This window comes from Petromyzon marinus, chromosome 39 (assembly GCF_048934315.1).
Source record: "Petromyzon marinus isolate PM22_M1 ecotype Great Lakes invasive population chromosome 39, UKy_Petmar_22M1.pri1.0, whole genome shotgun sequence".
NCBI classification, from domain to species: domain Eukaryota; kingdom Metazoa; phylum Chordata; class Hyperoartia; order Petromyzontiformes; family Petromyzontidae; genus Petromyzon; species Petromyzon marinus.
The window spans coordinates 5379186-5402285 of NC_133705.1; the positions used below are offsets into that span (position 1 = coordinate 5379186).

Here is a 23100-nt window from a genome sequence, read left to right on the forward strand (position 1 = left end):
GGCTGGAGAACAGCTCCGAGGGAGATGACGTCACCGAACAACTTGACATCACTTTGGACAGCCTATTTATGCACACCACGTGGGCTACGGAGCAAGACCTTCCTCTTAATTTCAAGAAATTAACACTAAGATGCGTTTTCATTTTCTCACGGGAACTTAACACAACCACCCAATCCCCCCCCACCCCCCCCCCCCCGTATAAACATTGTATCCACATTCGCGAACTCTACCTCGAGTAGATTTTAAAGACCAGAACTCTCACACAGAAGTGTCGAAGCCTTAACCCAATAAAAAAACCCTCGGAAAGAGCGCCGGTCTCAAAATTTTCGTCGCCTAGCCACAACCAAAGCCCACCTGCTGTAAGAAATTATCCCAAAGCCAGCGGTCGTCCGCCATCCTCTCACTGTCCTGCGGTGCAGCACCGGCACACGAGAGCCGACCGCTTATTTTTCAAAGGTGGACGTCCCTCTCAGCGGCACACCCCTCCCCCCCCCTTAGCTCCAGCCCGAGGAAACGTCAACGCCGTCCGATGTGCTCCCCGCCCCTCATCCTCCGGCTGCCACTCCTCCGTTAGTCCACCGGTCATCATCAACCCCTGGGAGATGTGTCCTTCCAAAGTCCGCCTTACTTTTCTTAACTGTTAATATGTAAATTTGTATTTGTCGCCTTTTCAAAATCGATATGATTCACAATTAATTTATTTTGGGTTTGACCATGTAGCTATAATGCCAATTTTTTAATTATAACTCTTCACCACCCAATACAGCCAATCAAATCAAATTGTCACGTGGGAAAATACTCATATTGATTTGGTTTATGAGCAAACCCAGAATGTTGAAGAGAGGAACATTTTACTATTTTAAATCAAGTGTAAACCGAGTATATTTTCTAATCCATATATCAAAAACTTCTCACATCACACCTGTGCTATCAAAAATGTAATTTTTTTCAGGAGTTCGAATAACACCAACAAGGCAAAAAAAATGTAATTTAACGTGAGGATTTTGCTCTGTCATTTTGTGACCGGGCCAAAACCGTCAACTCACTGCACTGGAGAATCCGGTTTAGAACATGAAAAATAAAAAAATTAAAATCGGGAAACCCAAGCCCCGATTAGGATCAAAAATGAAGAAATGTGCAGCGGTAGCCATGTCGGACACGTTCTAAAAGAAAGTTGGCTCAGATAGCCAGGGGAACACGTCCTCCGAGGGAGCAAAACCACAACACATGAAAAAAAGGCGATGAACAGAGCAAACCATGGGGTTTGGAGACAGAGGTAGGCCTAGAACAGGTGGTATAAGGGACTGAGGTAGACTTGGAGGCGATGGCCCAAGAACAAAATTAATGGAGACAGAGGATGTGGGAACACACAAGAGCACACGAGTGGGGAAACATGCACACCACTGTTACCAGTACCAGCACCGCAAACACCACCACCACCACCACAGGACCGCCTTTGTCTGCCCGCTGCTCGTGTATTAGACGCAGCACCAGGTACTCATTTTAAGAAAGCAGAGTCAACAAAGGAGAAGGCCCATAACTGGTTCCGATTATCACTCTCCACGAATGTTGACCGTAGCTGGGCGTTCAACTGAGGCTACTGGATTCGTAGCGCAGCGCACAAATCACTGTGCCAGCGCTCCCCACGGACACACACTTGCACACGCACGAATGCACACGAGCACACACATTGGCCGCACACCCACACGTGAGCGAGCGCCAGGTGTGTCTTTTGTGCGTCCACAAATCAATACTGCACGCAGTGAAAACTCGGAACCACAAAAAAGACAAACACGACCTGTCCAGCCACTTCCCGTGAACGAGAGGAAATCGGTGGAAGCTCTAACCAGGAGGTGCAGCCGGGTCATAACCGAGTGTTGCGGTACACATCCGTGGAACTTCCGAGGATGTCCACTGACCCTGCCCATAACCCATTCACTGGGAGAGGAGGATGAAATTAAAGCGGTGCAGGCGGCAGTAACAGTGTTTACTCAGCAATAATTATTGTCATTAGCGATCTCTTTCTCTCACACGGAACGACAGACTAGAGCAAAATAGTGTAACCTACAGAAAGCACAGTCTGCTTTCTCTTGACATGTCACTCAATCAACATCATCACCGATTATCAATCCACAGATGAATGTAGGCCCCCCCAAAGCCAGTGCCACCTACAGGCTGTACGTGCACAGCCACTGCCAGATGAACAGGCTCCCCATGTCACTGGCCACAGGAGTTACCTTTGACCATATTTCACCATCTGCGGTCGGTGTGGGTGGGTCAAGGTGGAGAGCACAGATGTGGCTGTACAGATGTACAGTACGACAATGGATTATGCTGGACTGCTGACAACATAGCCCCGCAGAAGCAGCAGCCTGCAACAACGGCCATTATTCTATTCGCGGTCGTCGCCTGTCCAAGCGCAAGCCATGCTTGACCTCCCGCTTGGCTTTCCAGAGACCAGGGTGCACTGCGGGCGAAGAGCATCAGGCACGACAAGAATGTGTATATGCTCCTTCCCTTGGAGGAATCGCACCAGTGCGGTCGGACAGGTTTCAACATTTTTTTTTTAGCCCCCCCCCCCAACCTCTCACCCCAGGCATTGTCTGCCCTCACAATCTCACGTGCCGGCAAAGGCAAGAATGCCGAACACCGTCACCGACATTATTACCTCTGTTCAATTCTATAGAAGTGGTAATCGTGGTAATGGTGATAACGAGGTCACGCTGGACAAGGGAAAGCTAACTGCCTTTCCAATGAACTATTAAAGCTAACCAAATTACAATTTGGTGATACAGCATTGGCGCACAAGTAAACACATTATTTGCTATGAAGGGCAATTGCCTGAAAATGCCACCTATTATATACCATTTTCTAATTTTAAAGGAACAAAGAATAGCCAAATGTGTCGAGTTTGTGAAATATCTAAGCTCATCGGTTAATATTCGTGGTTGCTCATAATTCAGGCAAACATGGTAACGATTATTAAAAAGACACCTAAAAGTCTTCAAAGACTTAAACAATCAAATATGATTTGCAATGGAGTAGCCAATCGAAGTTCCCACAGAATTGTGTTCGTTAGCGAAAAATCACAAACACGGGATTCGCGCCACTCAAGTTTCCTTCACCAACCCACGCCGATTGGCATGAAGTAGGGCCAAACAACCCTGCTGCCCAACACAGCGTGAGAGGGGCTGTGAGGGAGGGAGTGGGGGGGGGTGGCCTTTATCCAGCAGTAGATTGACAAAGGGCTGCAACATCAACGGACCAAACACGAGTTTCCATCATGCTTGCGAACGATTTTTGGTTTATCAGGACAAACTTATCACACACTTGTAGTGGAAACAGACAGCCACCGCCGAGTCGAGAAGTTCCTTTACAAGCAGACCCCGCACATTAGGATGTAAGGCCAATTCCTTTTTAAAAACTATCAGCAACGGCGCTGCTTGGTCATGTGTTTGTACAAGTTGAGCAACTTCCCGTTTCCCAAAAGAGGAATTGTTTCTGCTGAAACAGCGAGTGGTGTCAGTTTGCCGTGATTTCTGTCTTACTGTCACATAAGCGTCCCGATTAGAGGCCTCCGCGTGGGGGAGGGGGGGGATGGAATTTGTAACAATGTCTCCTCCTTTACGATTCACAGCGTTCGAAGCAAAATAGAATTACGTAGGTATTTATATCGACGACGTTTTAACTTTCATCTTGGTCAATCACGGTACTTTTTTTTCGGAAGTCTGTAGCAATATTTACGTGTCCAATTGATTTTTTTACATACTATTTCTAAATCGATTGAGCAGCACTTAGTCTAGCAGCTATGAAATGTCAATCGAAACCCAGTGCCAGCAGACAACGGCAGGAAAAACAGAAAAGCAAAACCCGTAGAGAATGTTTGTACAACGTTTCGCCACGGATGGCTTTTACCTAGAAACGCCAGGCAGACCTGCAGTGTTTGATGTGGCCACACCCTGCTGATGGCAAGCACACAAGACGAAAGAAGCAGATCGCTGGTTTGCTGCATCAAGGAAGCCATCAGGAGGATTTGCTGTACAAGCAAACGCAGCTCGAGTTAGACATTGATCCTTAAAAGCCGACTTGATAATATTTCTACTTGGTATGGAAATAGTTTAATCTTTTGATATATCACAGCCGTTAATGGATATTTTATTATTACTTTTTGAGGCAACCCACAAAGTTTTTCTGCATCCGGCACACCACATCTATTATTACCTGTTGATTTGTGGCTACTAGTCACGCTCCACCTACCCCACTCAACCAGCTATTTGGTCAAAGCTAACCAGTAAAAAATTACACGCTGTACACAGAACCAACAATGGACTTGTATTGGACGCAGATATATCCATAGAAACATGGCTTAATGTCAGCCGGGTTGGTGAACAAGGGGGAAAAAAAGATTCTGCACCCGTCACACAGCATTCAGAAACCTCCCGCTATGGCATACGACTACCGTACTTGTTAAGTACCACCTACTGCAGTCTAGCAGTAACGCAGGAAGAATTTGTTGAGAAATTAAGCCCCGATAGCCGTCCACTGCGTTTGTTCGAGTCGTGCCACACGTGGTTTGGCTTGACCGTCCAATGTTTCACTCCTCGCACTTGGAGCTTCTTCAATTCAGCACAAAAGCTCCCAGCATATGGAGTCAAACGGACGACACATGGAGATCCATCGGGGCCTTCATTTCTAAATATTTTTCTTCATGAAGAGAAGTGTGAAAAAGCTGAATAAGTGGCAAAGAAATCGCTCTGCACACAACATTCCTCGGCTCAAGTGAATAACTCAAATGTTAAACAGAAAAAGTCCAGTGGACAGCGATACCAAGGTTTAAAACACGCCGGACATCGTGCCGAACGTCACGCTGTAACGACCCCAGCACACATCGGAGAGCTGCACAGGACAACCACGGAAGCCTAAGCACGTAAACAAAGCCATATTTTACGAAAAGAAGAGCGACGCTTTACCCTCGCGGCGAGACTCCAGACACCGGGCGCAGACCCCCGTCGATTTTGTTTTGGCGACACCAGTGATCGCGGTCGGGAAGAACGCACGCAAAAAAAACAAAAAGCCTCGATACCGACAGCTCCTCGGCCACTTGTGGCGGCACCACTCCCAGCCGTAGCCCCTCCACTGCAACCACCACCACCACCACGGGGCTAACCACAGCCAACACCCAACCACCGCACGTACGTGTTACTATGCAACAAGCCGGTCTGTCCCTCTCTGCCATTACCTTCCCCCCCAAAGCATCATCCCCCCCCCCACAGCCTCTCTTCCTTTTTGCCTCCCATCCCCGATGCTCTCTGGTGTCCACGACCGACCACCAACCTCGTTACTCCCAAAGCACGCCGTCACAGCTCCCCCACACTGTGCTCTGCCCTCTAAAAATATCTCCCTCTCGTCTTGATCAGTGGCTTGGCCATCAAGCGAAGCAGGCGGTGCAACTGCACCGGAGAGCCGAGGGGGGGAGGGGGGAATACCGGTTTAAGTGCACTTTCCATTGCATTTAAGGGCTTTTCATCACAAAAAAACATAATAATTAGCAAGGTAATGTCATTCTTCTCCAAGCAATCCCAAGCAGGACCCTCCCGAACAAGAGTCTTGAGAGCAAGAGTGAAGCTTTCCCGCATAAAATGACAAACTGTTACTTGATTCTGTTGGCACAAGACAGTAATCGGCCATACACCGTACAGTACCACAGTGTTCGTGTGCCACAGCGAGGGCATGCGGGAGGGTTGCGGCCAACGCAGTACAGTGCAAGGCATGCACCACCAGATTGCCCCATCCCCACACACACACACAATTAAAATTGCCACAAATCGGGGTTCGCAATTCGATTAAACAATTTCGCTTTAACTTGGTTGTACAATCTCATTTGCACCGTCTGGCTCGTCGATTGCCGCCCATCTCGTATGCGACGGTCACTCAACACTCACTGCTTGCTCGTTTCGTCTTGTCTGTACAGGGGTCTCGCTCTCGTACGTTCTGCTTTGCAGGTTCCAGCCGCCCAAAAACTGACATTTCCATTACGTTCTCGTCAATATAAAAAAAACCTTCATTCACAATTACGCATTAAACGTGCGCCTAAAAAAATTCAATTTTAAAACGATAAATTAGTCACGCTGGTAGTGTAATTCTATACTCCCAGCGTCTATTCAACCAACCTGCATTGACCAGTGTGGTGAAGTATGCTCAACTAATCCCCCACGCACCACACAGACGTGTGGAGGGCCCCAATCCAGCAGTGGATTGACAAAAGAAATGGAATTTAAAACGTACAGTGCCTGCGAGAGAGCACAGTACAGTGCACAATGGCGGTAGTGGCCCAGAGCTGGGAGGGGTTGGAAGAGACCACCGGTGCCAGTGTCGTAGGGGTGCCAATTGAGGGGTTGGAAGAGACCATCGGTGCCAGTGTCGTAGGGGTGCCATTTGAGGGGTTGGAAGAGACCATCGGTGCCAGTATCGTAGGGTGCCAATTGAGCGGTTGGAAGAGACCATCGGTGCCAGTGTCGTAGGGGTGCCAATTGAGGGTTTGGAAGAGACCACCGATGCACCAAGTGTCGTAGGGGTGCCATTTGAGGGGTTGGAAGAGACCATTGGTGCCAGTGTCGTAGGGGTGCCAATTGAAGGTTTGGAAGAGACCAACGGTGCACCCAGTGTCGTAGGGGTGCCATTTGAGGGTTTGGAAGAGACCACCGGTGCACCCAGTGTCGTAGGGGTGCCATTTGAGGGTTTGGAAGAGACCACCGATGCCAATGTCGTAGGGTTGCCGTTTGAGGGTATGGAACAGACCAACGGTGCCAGTGTCGAAAGGGGTGCAAATTGCGCGGGAGTGTCGTGTTTATGCGGAAGAATCATATAGCGTTTTCAGTACGTTTAGCGTCATCGATAATCAAATGGATTTTGTATTCAAATGGTGATGGGTTTGCGACATGGTGCGTGCGTCTGTTGGAACGTACCACTCGGTTGACCGATGTGTCCCAACCCCTGCCGATGGCTGCCCGCCGGACCAATCGCAATGGAACGCGCCATGCGCCATTCGAACATTCGCGCGTGAGGATCGTTCCCAACATTTGATTCGACTCTCGGAATCAGAATATGTATTTGATACTGGAGGAAAACTCATTGGCGCTATAAAGCTCCCTTTCCTCACACGTGTCCAGTTAGTGCGGTTCAGAACGTTACAACAGAATATATAAAAACGCACGATAGGAGTGCGCAAAGCATTGGAAATGTAAGAAAAATTTTCATAATAAAGGGTTTTGGGTTTGATCGCGTAAGTATAAATGTGTCGTAACCATCCACAACCCGACACAGCCAGTAAAATTTGTCACGTAAACAACGCGCCAATTCGTTACTTCAGGAGTAATTCCACAACATTTGCAAAGCCTACGTGTTAGACTAAAAATATATAATACTTAAAATATACAAATTAAACTAAACTGTTTATTTTACCAGGTCATTGAGCTATGGGCTTATTTTGATTAAGGGACCTGGGCACAAATTACAGCTCTAATCTATATTTATTGCAGCATAATTACACTACATGTCACGACTCAGGATAATAGATATTTTTTTAAAGGATTACCGCCTCACGATAATCGATTAAACCCCCTAAACTGGAAGTCCGGGTCTTAAAGAGGGTTCTGGGGGGGGGGGGGGGTAATTAACGAATCAACCAAAACCATTTAATCGTTAACGTCGCCACTCACGACGACGATGGTTGCAAAGCACCGCTCGGGTTTAAGTTTAAGCAGCCGGGCAGCCGCGTCCCCTTGCACCGATTACATTGTCGGTAATAAACAGCACCAGCGTGACAAGCAAGCCGGCAGGGCCGGTCCATTAAGGGAGCCTCTCCGTTGTTTTGCGCGATGCGTGCACGCGCCACCACGTGCAAACTAAACACCCACGCTCGCATTCTGACGCACACCGCGCAGCATTCTTCATGGAAAGGCCCGCGGGCCATCGGTGGGGCCCCTGGTGGCCTTTAGTGCGGTGCCTGACGGTACGGCCCCCCCCGAGTGAAAACGGCCCCCAATCACCATCGTGCTGCTGTCAAACCCCAATGGTTTCAAATAATGTGTGTGGCGGGCCCTCACACTGATGATGTCTTATCGGCGAAAGTGCTCCCCCCCCTCCCTCTAAAAATGTGTGTGAAAGACACTGGCGTACATTAACATCCCACAAATACCCCCCTCCACTCCTAATGCATAAACAGAATGTTGGGGCAAGTGTTGCGAGGAAGCAGCACTGACGAAAGCGGGTACACGGCACACGAAGGGGGTAAGTGGCCAGCACCACGCCCGGCCGCCTTTGTCTCCCTAGTGGCGATTGTTTACACACCGCAACAGGTACTCATTTGAGGCCCAGTCGACCTTGGGAAGGCCCTGGACCAGGTCAAATATTTTCCACTTATTGATCGCGAGCGGGAATCGAACTCGGATCGCCGGGCTCATCGGACGCCCACCGTCCCACACAACACTAAGACCGCCACACCCCTGAACCCACCACCCTTGAGTGTTCACGCACACACCAATACCCCCATGGCTCACATTCTAACCTAAATTACACACACATGCACTTGTGTTTTTACGCTCAAACATCACACCCACACACACTCGCCGTCTTGGCACGCACGCGAACCAGGCGGGCCCCGCTGCTGGTAGCAAAATCAAGCAAAGAATAACTTTTTGGGGGGGTGGGGGGAAATAAAATGTTTAGGCAAATAATGTTGGTAATCTCATCCGACAAAAAAATAAACTGGCCATTGCCGTTGTGTAGGCGAGCTGTGTGCTCTAGACTGTGGAGAACGCTTAGGGGGGGGAGGGGTGTAGAACTTTGTCAAAGACGTGTGAAGTGTCCACCGGACGGACCGACATTACCCCAGACTCGGCAATCGGAAGTGAGCCAAGTGTCTCCCTAAAACAAAAAACTCCCCCAACAAAAAAAACAACCACCGTTCATCGCGAAAATGGCGGCGACGTCACCACCACCGCGCTTGTGCCACGCTTGGTGCACTTTGAGACCACGTGAAGTGTCTGAAGGCCCTCTGGGCAGGTCATGGAACAGATCCAGGTGCCATGGGTTGACCGACTAAGAACCCACCACCCACCACCGTCGTCAACATAACTATTAAGAGTTAAGTAAAACGCACTGGCTTGTACATGCAGCCCTTTCGTCACTTCACTCCTGGATAAGTGCCTCCCCCACACGAAGCGGGTCGTGTGCGTTGTGTATGTATACATGTTGAACTTCTTACGCACCGTACGTAGCCATTCCGTGATAATGGGTTGGCTACTCGGTTGGCTCCGTACAACTCTGGTCATTGCGAGTTTGTGAAGGATAAGGGGGGCTGGGGCATGGGTAGTAACCAAGGACAGTACAATGGATGTTGTTACTGCCCTATGCCGTAAACAATGCAGCCCCACAGCAGCCTGTGGCAACCCGCTTTGTGCGCATGAAGTACAGCCCCATGCAAACGCTTTCCAGGCTAAATCCCTGCTTACATTTGACAAACCCTGCTTAGGTGTGGTCCTCTGGTAGCGAAAAGGATGCCACGCTGTTAAAAAGGGGATAGTTTCCGTAGAAACAGCGAGAAGCCTGCGATCATCATCGCCACACTTGCACACCACGGATTTCACGGGTGCAGGTGGGGGGGGGGGCGAGATGGTGAGGGTGGAGGTGGTGAGGAAGGGAGCAAGGAGGGGAGTGAGAACGCGCAAAGAGGTAGCGAGGAACTGAAGCTGTTTACGGGGAATGAGGTGGTGAGGAAGGGAGCAACAAGGAGGGAGCGAGGTGAGGAGGGTGACAGTAGCGGGGAGGGAGCGAGGTGAGAGTGAGAGGAGAGGCGGCGATGAGGGGACGAGGAGGGAGCCGGTTGCTCCCCAGACAGCTCTGCTCTGGGAGGAAGGAATCGGACACCGGGGAGCGAGGAGGCATCGTTACCAAGGGCTGGATTGACGTCACGTGCCCGATGGGGAAAGCCTCGGAAACATCTGATAATAATCGCCTAACCCCATCCACTCCCCACGGACTCACCGAGCCATCTTCCCTGCCGCCGCCTGTCCCTCAACTCCCCCCACCACCACCACCGCCACCACCCCTCCCATCACACGGGGGGGGGGGGGGCTTACAGTAGCGCGTACAGTGGAACCACTTAACGCAGGCGAACAGTGTGGGCGGGTGCCGCTAACGAGCGAGACGGGCGTGCTGATGATGAGGAGGAGAGGGCGGCGAGTGGGGGGACCGGGAGGGCGTTCTGACGGTCCACGTAGGAGGAAGACGATCGTACACATAGGGACAACAACGCATCGCTCCGGTTCTCTTCAGCAGGACGTCGCACATACGTGCACGGCGGATAGACCCATCACACGCAACTCGCCACGCAAGACATCACCGGACCCATTACAAAAAGGAGACGCACATCGAGCACAAAGCCGAAATCGCACACACAAAAAAAATCACGGATGCGCACACGCACACCACGCATTTAAACACATTACCACGCACACCCTGCAAAAACCCTGTCGCTCAAGTTCTCACACAGGCTCATCACGGACATTGAACATGGGCCCATCACACACACAACCGTCAGACATATCAAAGGCTATTCGCAGACACCACAACACGCACACAAAACCGACCCAGGTCGCCCTTGCAATAGGAGGCAATGCTGTTTAATCCGTCTCAATGGTTTCATAGCCTCTCCCAGTTAATTAAATACAGGATATAAAAACGTCAATCGCATGCATCCATAGCACACACACACACCCATACCCATAAAAGAACACAACCGCACCCACACAACCATATACAGTACTGTACTCGATCCACATCATTTATCCGATAACAACCATCAATGATTTTTCGTCTTAATGGCTTCTTGCTCATCTAGTCCTGATAAACAACATTTACAGATGGTATCAAGCCACTGCCGAGTAATGGCCTGCTATTGACAGACATCAGTTGTGGGGAATGTTTGAGCATACTTCACCACGCTGGTCAGTGCGGGCTGGTGAAGGGGCGATCCAGGACCGGTTCAGATACTCACCACGGCTGTCAGCCGTGGCCAGGAATCAAACTAGGTCATTACCTTGTTTATGTTATTGGTTCGTGCTGACGCAAGTGGTATCGGTTCAAATGGTGAACCGAAACCACGAAAATTAAGGATATGAAAATCAGCACGATTAGACCAGTTCAATGATGGTAACACTTTTGCTTTTGATATACTGTAGCACCCTATAATGCTGGGGGAAGCGGGGTTTCACAAAAACCTTTTACATAACATCTCAGATATTTTTCAAGTGCACCCCCAGTGGCAGCTGCCCCAGTGGGCACAAGGAGACTCAGCGCAATCTGCCAAAATAAGGGGGAGGGGTGGGTGGCAATAATTGCTACATGCAAATCGCAATTGAGAAATTAAGATTGTTTTTGACCGATTCTGGCTCATCTGCTCTTGTACGGGCAGGTCCCACTCCCACCCTCACGCACCCACCTTCATGAGAGAAGTGCAGCCGCACAGAGAGCTCTCAAGGGACCTGTCGTAAGCCACACTAATCCAAGCAACCGTATTTTTCACCCCAATAGCCGCACGAACAGCCATAAACCAAATAAACACCAAAACAACCACACTAAAATCTAACAACATGAATGAATACAGAAGCCGAATGTAATTTTTTTCTCCTGGAGAAAAAACGTTTAACAATGAAGCTTTTTTTCAGAGATGTCCCGTCGGGATAACCAAACCACCTCGTAACCACATTATGAATCTTACTGAATGCACCAGTGCATAATCACATCATTACCCTCAACAATCACATCCGACACACTCATTAACCACACGAACAAAAATCATTGTAACCCAAAAACCGTAACCACAACGCCAACATCAATACATGATAACCAGACTACTCCAGACCCATATCATTAACCACAACAATCTTATCATTTTCCAAGATAACCAATTCATATAACACAATAACCTAATCATTCAACAGAAGCGGACTATACCACCAAACACATCAGTTACCAGAAGCACAATATAAAAAAAACCACCATACGACCCCATAACCACAATTTACAATTAACCACAATAACTGGACAGCCCAAAATCCACCATTAACCAGAATAACCGGGAAACCCAAGCAACCACAAACGAACCACCCCACCCACCACCGGCAACCACCCCCACCCACCACCGGCAACCACCCCCACGCACCACCGGCAACCACCCCACCCACCACCGGCAACCACCCCACCCACCACCGGCAACCACCCCACCCACCACCGGCAACCACCCCACCCACCACCGGCAACCACCCCACCCACCACCGGCAACCACCCCACCCACCACCGGCAACCACCCCACCCACCACCGACAACCACCCCACCCACCACCGACAACCACCCCACCCACCACCGACAACCACCCCACCCACCACCGACAACCACCCCACCCACCACCGACAACCACCCCACCCACCACCGACAACCACCCCACCCACCACCGGCAACCACCCCACCGACAACCACCCCACGCACCACCGGCAACCACCCCACGCACCACCGGCAACCACCCCACCCACCACCGGCAACAACCCCACCCACCACCGACAACCACCCCACCCACCACCAGCAACCACCACACCCACCACCGACAACCACCCCACCCACCACCGACAACCACCCCACCCACCACCGGCAACCACTACACCCCCACCACCGGCAACCACCACACCCCCACCAGCAGCAACCACCCCACCCACCACCACCAACTATCCGCAACCACCTCCAACCACCCGCAACCACCTCCAACCACCTCCAACCACCAGCAACCACCTCCAACCACCAGCAACCACCAGCAACCACCAGCAACCACCTCCAACCACCTCCAACCACCAGCAACCACCAGCAACCACCAGCAACCATCCCACCCACCAGCAACCAGCCCACCCACCACCACCAATCACCACACCCCCAGCTACCACCGCACCTCCCACCACCAGCAACCACCCCACCCCCCACTACCAACAACCCCCCCCTCACCAGCAACTCCCCCCACCACCAGCAACCCCCCCACCAGCAACCCCCCCACCACCAGCACCCCCCCCCCCACCACCACCAGCACCCCACCACCACCAGCACCCCCCCCCACCACCAGCACCCCCCAACACCAGCACCCCCCCAACACCAGCACCCCCCCAACACCAGCACCCACCAACACCAGGACCCCCACCACCAGAACCCCCACCACTAGCACCCCCACCAACACCTACCACCACCAGCAACCACCACCAGCAACCACAGCAATCATCAGTAACCACCACACCAGCAATCACCAGCAACCACCACACCAGCAATCACCAGCAACCAACTACCCCAGCCACCACCAACCAACTACCCCAGCCACCACCAGCAACCAACTTCCCCAGCCACCACCACCAACCAACAAACTACCCCAGCCTCCACTACCACACTACCCCAGCCGCCACCACCACCCAACCACTTACCCCAGCCACCACCACCACCAACCACTTACCCCAGCCACCACCACCACCAAGCAACTACCCCAGCCACCACCACCACCAAGCAACTACCCCAGCCACCACCACCAAGCAACTACCCCAGCCACCACCACCACCCACCAACTATCCCAGCCATCACCAGCAACCAACTACCCCAGCCACCACCACCACCACCAAGCAACTACCCCAGCCACCACCACCACCAACTACCCCAGCCACCACCACCACCCACCAACTATCCCAGCCATCACCAGCAACCAACTACCCCAGCCACCACCACCAACTACCCCAGCCACCACCACCAACTACCCCAGCCACCACCACCACCAACTACCCCAGCCACCACCACCACCCACCAACTATCCCAGCCATCACCAGCAACCAACTACCCCAGCCACCACTACCAACCACCCCACCAACCCCACACACCCACCAAATACCACCCCCACCAACAACCACCCACCACTCACCCCCAGCAACAACCACCAGCAACCACCCCACCGGCACCCATCCCACCCCACCCACCACCACACCCACCAACACCAACCACCGCACACACCAACCACCGCACCCACCAACCAACACCAACCACCCCACACACCAACCACCCCACCACCAACCACCCACCCCACCACCACTAACAGCAACCACAACCAACTACCCCAACCCACCAACCAACCACCCACCACCACCACCGACCACCACCACCAACCAACCACCACCACCAACCAACCACCACAACCAACCACCCACCACAACCAACCACCCACCACAACCAACCACCCACCACAACCAACCACCCACCACAACCACAATAACCGGACGACCCCAGCCACCCCCCACCCCGTAGCCGCGCATCCTCTGCTCACCGCTCCGCCGTGTCGCCTCCCGCGTCCCTCCCACTCCGCCGCGCTCTCTCTCTACCGCCGAGGTGAACAGCAGCAGTGTGGCCGCTCGCGGGGCTCATGGTGCGGGGCTGTGCGCCGCGTCCGCCATGTCAAACGCGACGGCGAAGAAGACGACGAGGAGGATGATTGGGACGAGGATGATGATGATGATGAGAGGAGACGACGATGACGAGGAGCAGGAGGACGACGAGGAAGATGGAGCCCGCTTACATTTCCCAGCGCGGATGGGCAAGCGCGCCGCGCCCATTGGCCCACGCAGTCACAAGCGGGCGTGAGCGCCGACACGGAGCCGTGCTCATTGGCCCGCCGGCGCGCACGTGACGGGCTCGCGGCCAACGGGCGCGGAAAGGCGCGCCCCGATGGCCCCCTTCGGCGCTTATCCGCTGTGGGGAATGAGGCCGCGCTCCATCACCCCACCACCACCACCACCCCCCGTGTGTTGAACCGTGTGTGTGTGTCTTGTACATCTGCCTGTATCTTGTAAGTCTGCTTGTCTCTTGTACGTGTGTCTGTGTGTTGTACATGTGTGTCTGTCTGTGTCTTGTACATGTGTGTCTGTCTGTGTCTTGTACATGTTGTCTGTCTGTCCTGTACATGTGTCTTGTTCATGTGTGTCTGTCTGTGTGTTGTACATGTGTCTGTCTGTGTGTTGTACATGTGTCTCTGTCTGTGTGTTGTACATGCGTCTCTGTCTGTGTGTTGTACATGTGTCTCTGTCTGTGTCTTGTTCATGTGTCTGTGTCTTGTACATGTCTGTCTGTGTCTTGTATGTGTGTCTGTGTCTTGTACATGTTGTCTGTCTGTCCTGTACATGTGTCTTGTTCACGTGTCTTGTTCATGTCTGTATGTGTTGTACATGTGTCTCTGTGTGTTGTACATGTGTCTGTGTCTTGTTCATGTGTCTGTCTGTGTCTTGTTCATGTGTCTCTGTCTGTGTCCTGTACATGTACATGTCTTGTACATGTTGTCTGTCTGTCCTGTACATGTGTCTCTGTGTGTCTTGGCAATGGGTCTGTCTATGTGTTGTACATGTGTCTCTGTGTGTTGTACATGTGTCTCTGTGTGTTGTACATGTGTCTCTGTCTGTGTCTTGTGCATGTGTCTCTGTCTGTGTCCTGTACATGTCTTGTACATGTTGTCTGTCTGTCCTGTACATGTGTCTTGTTCATGTGTTGTACATGTGTTGTTCATGTGTTCTACATGTGTTGTACATGTGTCTCTGTCTGTGTCTTGTTCATGTGTCTCTGTCTATGTCCTGTACATGTCTTGTACATGTTGTCTGTCTGTCCTGTACATGTGTCTCTGTGTGTCTTGTTCATGTGTCTCTGTCTGTGTGTTGTTCATGTGTCTCTGTCTGTGTGTTGTTCATGTGTCTCTGTCTGTGTCCTGTACATGTACATATCTTGTACAAGTTATCTGTCTGTCCTGTACATGTGTCTCTGTGTCTTGTTCATGTGTCTCTGTCTGTCTTGTTCATGTGTCTCTGTCTGTGTCTTGTTCATGTGTCTCTGTCTGTGTGTTGTTCATGTGTCTCTGTCTGTGTGTTGTTCATGTGTCTCTGAGTGTCTTGTTCATGTGTCTCTGTCTGTGTGTTGTTCATGTGTCTCTGTGTGTTGTTCATGTGTCTCTGTCTGTGTGTTGTTCATGTGTCTGTCTGTGTGTTGTTCATGTGTCTCTGTCTGTGTGTTGTTCATGTGTCTCTGTCTGTGTCTTGTTCATGTGTCTGTGTCTGTGTCCTGTACATATACATGTCTTGTACATGTTGTCTGTCTATCCTGTACATGTGTCTCTGAGTGTCTTGTTCATGTGTCTTGTTCATGTCTGTCTGTGTCTTGTTCATGTGTCTCTGTCTGTGTGTTGTTCATGTGTCTCTGTCTGTGTCCTGTACATGTCTTGTACATGTTGTCTGTCTGTCCTGTACATGTGTCTCTGTGTGTCTTGTTCATGTGTCTTGTCCATGTGTCTTGTACATGTGTCCTGTACATGTGTCCTGTACATGTGTCTGTCTGTGTGTTGTTCATGTGTCTCTGTCTGTGTCTTGTTCATGTGTCTTGTTCATGTGTTGTACATGTGTTGTACATGTGTCTCTGTCTGTCCTGTACATGTGTTGTACATGTGTCTCTGTCTGTGTCTTGTTCATGTGTCTCTGTCTGTGTCCTGTACATGTACATGTCTTGTACATGTTGTCTGTCTGTCCTGTACATGTGTCTCTGTGTGTCTTGTTCATGTGTCTTGTTCATGTGTCTGTCTGTGTGTTGTACATGTGTCTCTGTCTGTGTCTTGTTCATGTGTCTCTGTCTGTGTCCTGTACATGTGACTGTGTGTCTTGTTCATGTCTCTGTGTCCTGTACATGTCTCTGTCTGTGTCCTGTACATGTGTCTCTGTCTGTGTCTTGTTCATGTGTCTGTCTGTGTGTTGTTCATGTGTCTCTGTGTCCTGTACATGTGTCTCTGTCTGTGTCCTGTACATGTGTCTGTCTGTGCCCTGTTCATGTGTCTCTGTCTGTGTCTTGTACATGTGTCACTGTCTGTGTCTTGTACATGTGTCACTGTCTGTGTCTGTGTCTTGTACATGTGTCTGTATCTTGCACATCTGTCTGTCTTGTATCTACCTGTGTCTTGTATCTGTGCGTGTACCTGTGCGTGTGTGCGTCTTGGTATTTGTGCGTGTGTCTCTCTTGGTATCTGTGCGTGTGTCTTGGTATCTGTGCGCACGTGTGTGTCTTTGTATCTGTGTCTTGTAAATGTATGTGCGTGTGTCTTGTATCCGTGCGTCTGCCTTGTATCCGTGTATCAGATTCCCGCTCATGGTCAACACCAGTGACGATTTATCAACCGGTCCTGGGCCTCTCCTAGGTCGACTCGGCCTCAAACGAGTCCCTGGTGTGGTGTAACCATCACCACTGGGGAGTCAAAATCGACCAGGCGTGATGTTGGCCACCCACCCGCTCACGTGCTGTGGCGGCCTTCATAGGCGTTCGCTAACAGCACTTACCCCGACAGACTGTTAAGGCTATACAGGGGAGCTTTGTATTGTGTGAGAGATGTAGGGTCTAACCCGACCATCAAAACGAAAACGACACTTGGATCTCCAGTATTATTCACGCACACCCAGTCACTGTACTACCTACCTTTTGGGTTACTATACAGATAGCTATGGTGACAGCCTAGGGAGAACTTCATCCAGCAGTGGATTATGGCTGTCGATGACAAACGCATTAATCACGAATATATCTATAGTAGTCACTAAAGCAGGCACGACGGTGGCTGAGAGATGTTAACTCCATCGCCTGGTATACTGGAGGTCGTGGGTTCGATCCCAACCCTAAAAGCTGTATATTTAGAGTTTGGATGTTCTCTCCGTGGTCCAGTGCATTTTTCTTCGGGTCCTCCGGGTTTTCCCTCCACATTTAGAGATATGCGTTTAAGAGTATTTAGCTGCTATACATTTCCACATGATAAGCCACTTAGCTGGGAAATCATTTGTGGTCAGGTCGCTTTTGAAACAGAGCGAAATAGCTCAGTGTGCGTTAGCTGGTAAAATAAAAGATAGTTCAGTTTACGTATTAAAATATCCAGTCTCACGTTTCGGCTCCTCGCCTTCAGCAACCCACGCTGACCAGTATAGCGAAGGATGGTCAAACAACCCCCATGATCGACAGTGCGAGGAAGCCTTCATCCAGCAGTGGACTGATAAATGGCTGCTGTGCATGTGATTACATAAATGGTGCGATTGCACTCAGCCTATTCGCTATACAGGTAGTCTTATCTACAGATAGTAGTATTGAATCAATCACACACATTAGGTGGATCTGTAGCGCAGTAGTTAGCACACTGCACTGTGAAACCGGCGAACCCCAGTTTGATTCCCAGCCAAAGCGAACACGAGTGGTGAGTGAGGTCTGAACCGGTCCTGGTTCTCCCTTCAACCCATACTGACCAACGGGGAGAAGTATGGTCAAACAACCCCCATGACCGATAGGGTGTGAAGAGGCCCTCATCCAGCAGTCGACTTACATGTACTATTCACAAAATTATCTAAGACAACTCTACACATATACCCGTAAAATCACAGTCTGTACACCATACTATCCAGTCACTTTAGTCACTCAGGGGTAGAGCAAAAGGCTCGTGGCTCGTAATCGTATGGTTGCAAGTTCAAATCCTTGTCACGGGTTAACTCGTCCCATACTCATTCCAAGGGTGGATACGAGTTTGTAATTGTTTGGGGGAAGTCAAGTGGTTGTCCTATGGATACTCGTTCCTTATTGTGCAGTCACTTTACATACACACATACCCATATTATTCCACTTGTACATTAGCTATACAATGACAAGACAGACAAATACTATATTCACTGTACCATCATCTACAGTTACTACCCTATGGATTCATGTCACCAGTCTACAATATTCCATGGTTCACACTGTACACCACATGCCTTCAGGACAGAAAACAATGCCAAGCGCTCTTGCCAATAAACGACACTCAAATAACATCTGCCAACCCATCAGCATTTTTTACCATGCCCGACTGCTGATGAGCTTCTGAAGCATGAAACCAGCCCATTGTCTACTTAATTGTCGTTGGTTAAATAATACAAGCCTGGAAATACCATAGACCGATGGGACTCAGAATGATATGTTATATTCGTGTGGCTTTGCACAAACACACGCGATGCAATCACGCAACCAACTCACTTGGGGACCAGGTGTAGGCAGATGTGTGAAAAGGTCAGATATGGGAACATCAATCAAAAATGACAGTCAGGTGACAGGGCAAATAAAGCGCAAGTTTCTCTGAACACGGTGAAAGGCGGCGACGTGATTTCAAGTAAAACGAATGTACACGAGATTAAGAACACGTGACCGTATGTGACGGAGGTCCCATTTGTGAACGTCTACACTGAGTAACACCTATACACAGTGCACTGGTGTGCGGGAAAGGGGGGGTTTAATTGGCCATGGCGGCGATGTGAGATGTACTGGATATCAATGCAGATTGTATCGCTTCACACCACGATAAAATCCATAGGTTCACGTGACTGCAGACCCGGGTTGGGAAACCTTTTCTTTAACCGAGAGCTTAATATTATTTTTTGGGTTTTTAAACACCTTTGGCGAGCTACATGGTATGGTACCGTGTGCCAAACAAATAAACTGCCTTCAGGTTTAAAATGCTCCCCCCCCCCCCCCTCTCATACCCGGTTCGTACAGCTGAGAAGATGCTTGCAGCGATGGATAAACATCGGTCGCGGGGCCTTGTGAAGTGGTAGGCCTAATGTGGCCATGGGCCCTGTGAAATGATGCTGTGGGCAGGAAGTCCCCGAGACCTGCTATCACCTCGATTTAGTCACAAGGAACGCTCGGATGAATAGTTAAGTCGCTTAAACAACCAAAACCCTTAATTCATTGGCTGGTTGTTTATTTCGGGCCCTTTAAAAACAGTGGCCACGCCTCACTTCCAGCCTCCCGAAGGCAGGAAACCCCCTACAAACCACGCCCAGCGTGATGCAGCTGACAGCGATATTGACGTTACCAAGACCCCGCCCATCACCTCTCGTCCACACGTGGGAAGAGGCGATTCACATTTATTATTAAAGTCGGCGGAGCCGAGCGCTCGTCACAAAGCCTATAGAACCACACACTGTCTTGGCTGAAAGCCGCCCCCCCCCTTCTCCCGTGTTCGTAAAGGGTTCTAGCTACCCCACAAATGCTAGGAAACCCAGTGGCATTTATTTCACAGGCCACACTGTGGCTGAGGACCCAAAGTCTAAACCAGTCAGTTTTGTTCACAGAGGCCCAATGCTATTGGCAAACATAACTCCAGAATGGCCACAGGCTGATGCTTATTTTGTTTGCGGCGAGATAACCCTAGTGTATCAACCACACTTCTCCATGCCAATGCTTAACCTTTGTAAACATTACACAGTTTGTAAATTCAGTCGGCATCACAGGAAAAACATTCCCAAGTCCGACTCAAGTAAAGCCGGAAGTCGGAGCAAGTCGGAAAGGTTTCCAAAATTAGATAAAAGCAAAGACTGTCCCTACAAATACGTGGTAAGAAAAACAATGTTAGTTACTGCGGTCCGTAACCGTACCCCCCGAAACCCCGAAGCCATAACCCAAACGCTAACCCACGCCCATCATTATCACCAGCCGTGACCAATCCACTGCTAGATGACGACCTCCAAGGGTTACCCGCACCTCTCACGGTCTTGCGAAACAACAATCCACATGCAGGTGAACTGACATCAACGCTCCATCTCTCCTTTGGTGGGCGTCCTCCCGAATGCTTTCCAATGCTTGGCCATAACCCCCTAACATACACAAACTAAAGAGGGGTGGACATTCCTTCAGATTTCATCAACTGACACCTAAGGCAGGTCTGCGATTGGACGGAAAAATGGCCGAGGATTGGATAGAACTCGAGGAACAGTGGTGCCAAATATTGTTTTTTTTCCCCCTACATTTGCCGCTCTGGTCGTCAATTCTAAAAGAAAAACTACCGGAGCAGTGGTAGTGCGCAAATTAATCTTCGAGTGGTAGGCTATGCGCACTCGCAATTATAAAGTTATATACTTATCTGTTGTGTGTAATTCCGTGTACATGCTGCTGGACAGCACGTGCTCTACTAAGTCATTTCATATTTTACATTCATTAAAAACATGTGTTTCAAATGCAACAAAATAAACTCTTTAAATGCATCATAACATCTCTTTCGCATGATACAGCCAGTGAATCTCAAGCTTTGTAACCTCTGCTTCATGGCGATCGGGACTCGGATTACATCACACAACACATGCGCAGTGCTTTTTAAAATGTCATTCAACATTTACTTGCAATTATTTAGTCAATGGTTATTTTACGTATATCGTCCACGAAATTAGCCAAGTTAATCACGTGCAAATGTAATTTTACGTCCGCAATTTTTATCAATTAGTTTCAGTACACCCCAAATAACCGGAAATGCTTTCCCAATTAGTCTCTTTGAGAGGTTTTACTGCAGGTTTGATTTGTTCACACCACGGCATATTATATTTACACAGTCTCATCTGACCTGTCAAGGAATGGCTGGACTATATTCCTAATCTACTAAAGGAGGCGTTCAAGAAGCATGGTTTTCCTTGCCGTACCATATCCTTCTTTAACGCCAATCAATTGTGATTCCTAGTTCAACACGTAAGCTTTCGCGACCAATAACATCCATAATGTAGGTGTTTTGTTAGATTTCGTAAATATAATTGTGTCGTTAAACCTGCTACGACCCAACACAGCCAATTAGTAAGATTGTAAATGTTGTGGATTTTCTCTCCAACACACCGGTGTGCTATACAAGTAACGAATTGGCACGTTATGTTTACGTGAGAACCCTTACTTATTGGCTGTGACTCCTATACAAACCACAAATACAGTATGGGGCCATCCATTTAGTACGTACGCAAAAATCTGTCAAGACTTGACCCCTCACCCCTCCCTGCACGCACGTGGACGTACACGCTATAGAACGGCCGATATTTAATCCACGCAGAAACGATCAAGGATTCATAATATTAACGTGTTTTAGCAACAGATAGTCCACCGCCGGATTATATCTAACTAATTTGAAGGCCAATGCAGACAAATTATTTTCGAGGCTTCACCCCCCCCCCCCCCCGTTTCCTATGCGTACACTGTCAGTAGACCCCCATACGCAAGCGTACGCATTTGGGTTAACCCCCCCCTCCATGCGTATGTACTAAATGGATGGCCCCTATGGCCAAAGTTGGAACACTGTTGCCATCTAGGGTGGAGCACACTCAGTTCCTAACCTCGCTGTACCTGATATGATTCAATGTCGAACAGTTGGCTTGAAAGTTAAGTCGATTTTGTTTAAATCAGATGAGAACTCAACTGATGATCCAACACTCAGCGAGTCAATCGTCTCGTCACGGCCAGTCGCCTCCTTAGCACGCCACTCTATCCGTATCGTGGTTAGCGCGTCCCTGTCAACTTTTCTCGTTAATTTCTGAATAAATGCATTAACGCTTTATCCACTACAACTATGACAGTGCTGCTTGTTTCTGGCCGCTTGACGTTTTGGACCTATGCTCGGCAACCGTTCAAAAGCGTAGTGTATAGAGATTTACACCACTGTATATTCTGTAGATTCATATCCTTAGGATTCTACATTTCACTCCACGGTACATTCTATAAACACCACCTGTAGATATTTTACACATTACCACACGAGTACTATACTCGGACTCGCGCTTATATTCTATAACCGTTCACACAGTGGGTTCCGCAGATTGACATCAACGTTAATTATTACGTGGATTCACAACAGAAGTTTTTTTGGGGGGTTAAATCGCGTAAATATATCAATGTGTCGTTAAACCCGCCACCACCCGACACGGCCGATTAGTAAAGTTTGTCACGTAAATAAAACGTGCCAGTTCCTTACCAGTACAGCAATACCGATGCGTTGGAGAGTAATTCCACAACATTTACAATTCCAGTTTCAGTTTAACACGTAGGCTTTCGCGACGAGTATTATTCATAATAAAGGTTTTTGGGTTAGATCGCGTTATTTATAAATGTGTCGTCACCCTCCACCACCCGACACGGCCAATCAGCAAAAAAGTGTCACGTTGACAAACGACAAATAGTTCACTACTTTAG

At 49.6% G+C, this 23100-nt stretch overlaps 1 protein-coding gene across 7 annotated transcripts in view; it reads right to left on the reverse strand.

The window, feature by feature from the left end:
• LOC116950549 (guanine nucleotide-binding protein G(I)/G(S)/G(T) subunit beta-1-like) overlaps nucleotides 1–23100 on the reverse strand; it is a 57425-nt gene that overhangs the window by 32466 nt on the left and 1859 nt on the right. The window contains exon 1 of one of the 7 annotated variants that reach the window (XM_076072841.1): nucleotides 19641–19851. The exons of 2 other annotated variants lie outside the window; for them this stretch is intronic. The gene's annotated coding sequence lies outside the window, so the exon portion shown is untranslated. Of the gene's footprint in view, nucleotides 1–4970; nucleotides 5121–5942; nucleotides 6150–6170; nucleotides 6322–14398; nucleotides 14665–19640; nucleotides 19852–23100 lie in introns of those variants that run through there. 4 more of the 7 variants (XM_032968418.2, XM_032968421.2, XM_032968419.2 and 1 more) reach the window with 4 other exon arrangements.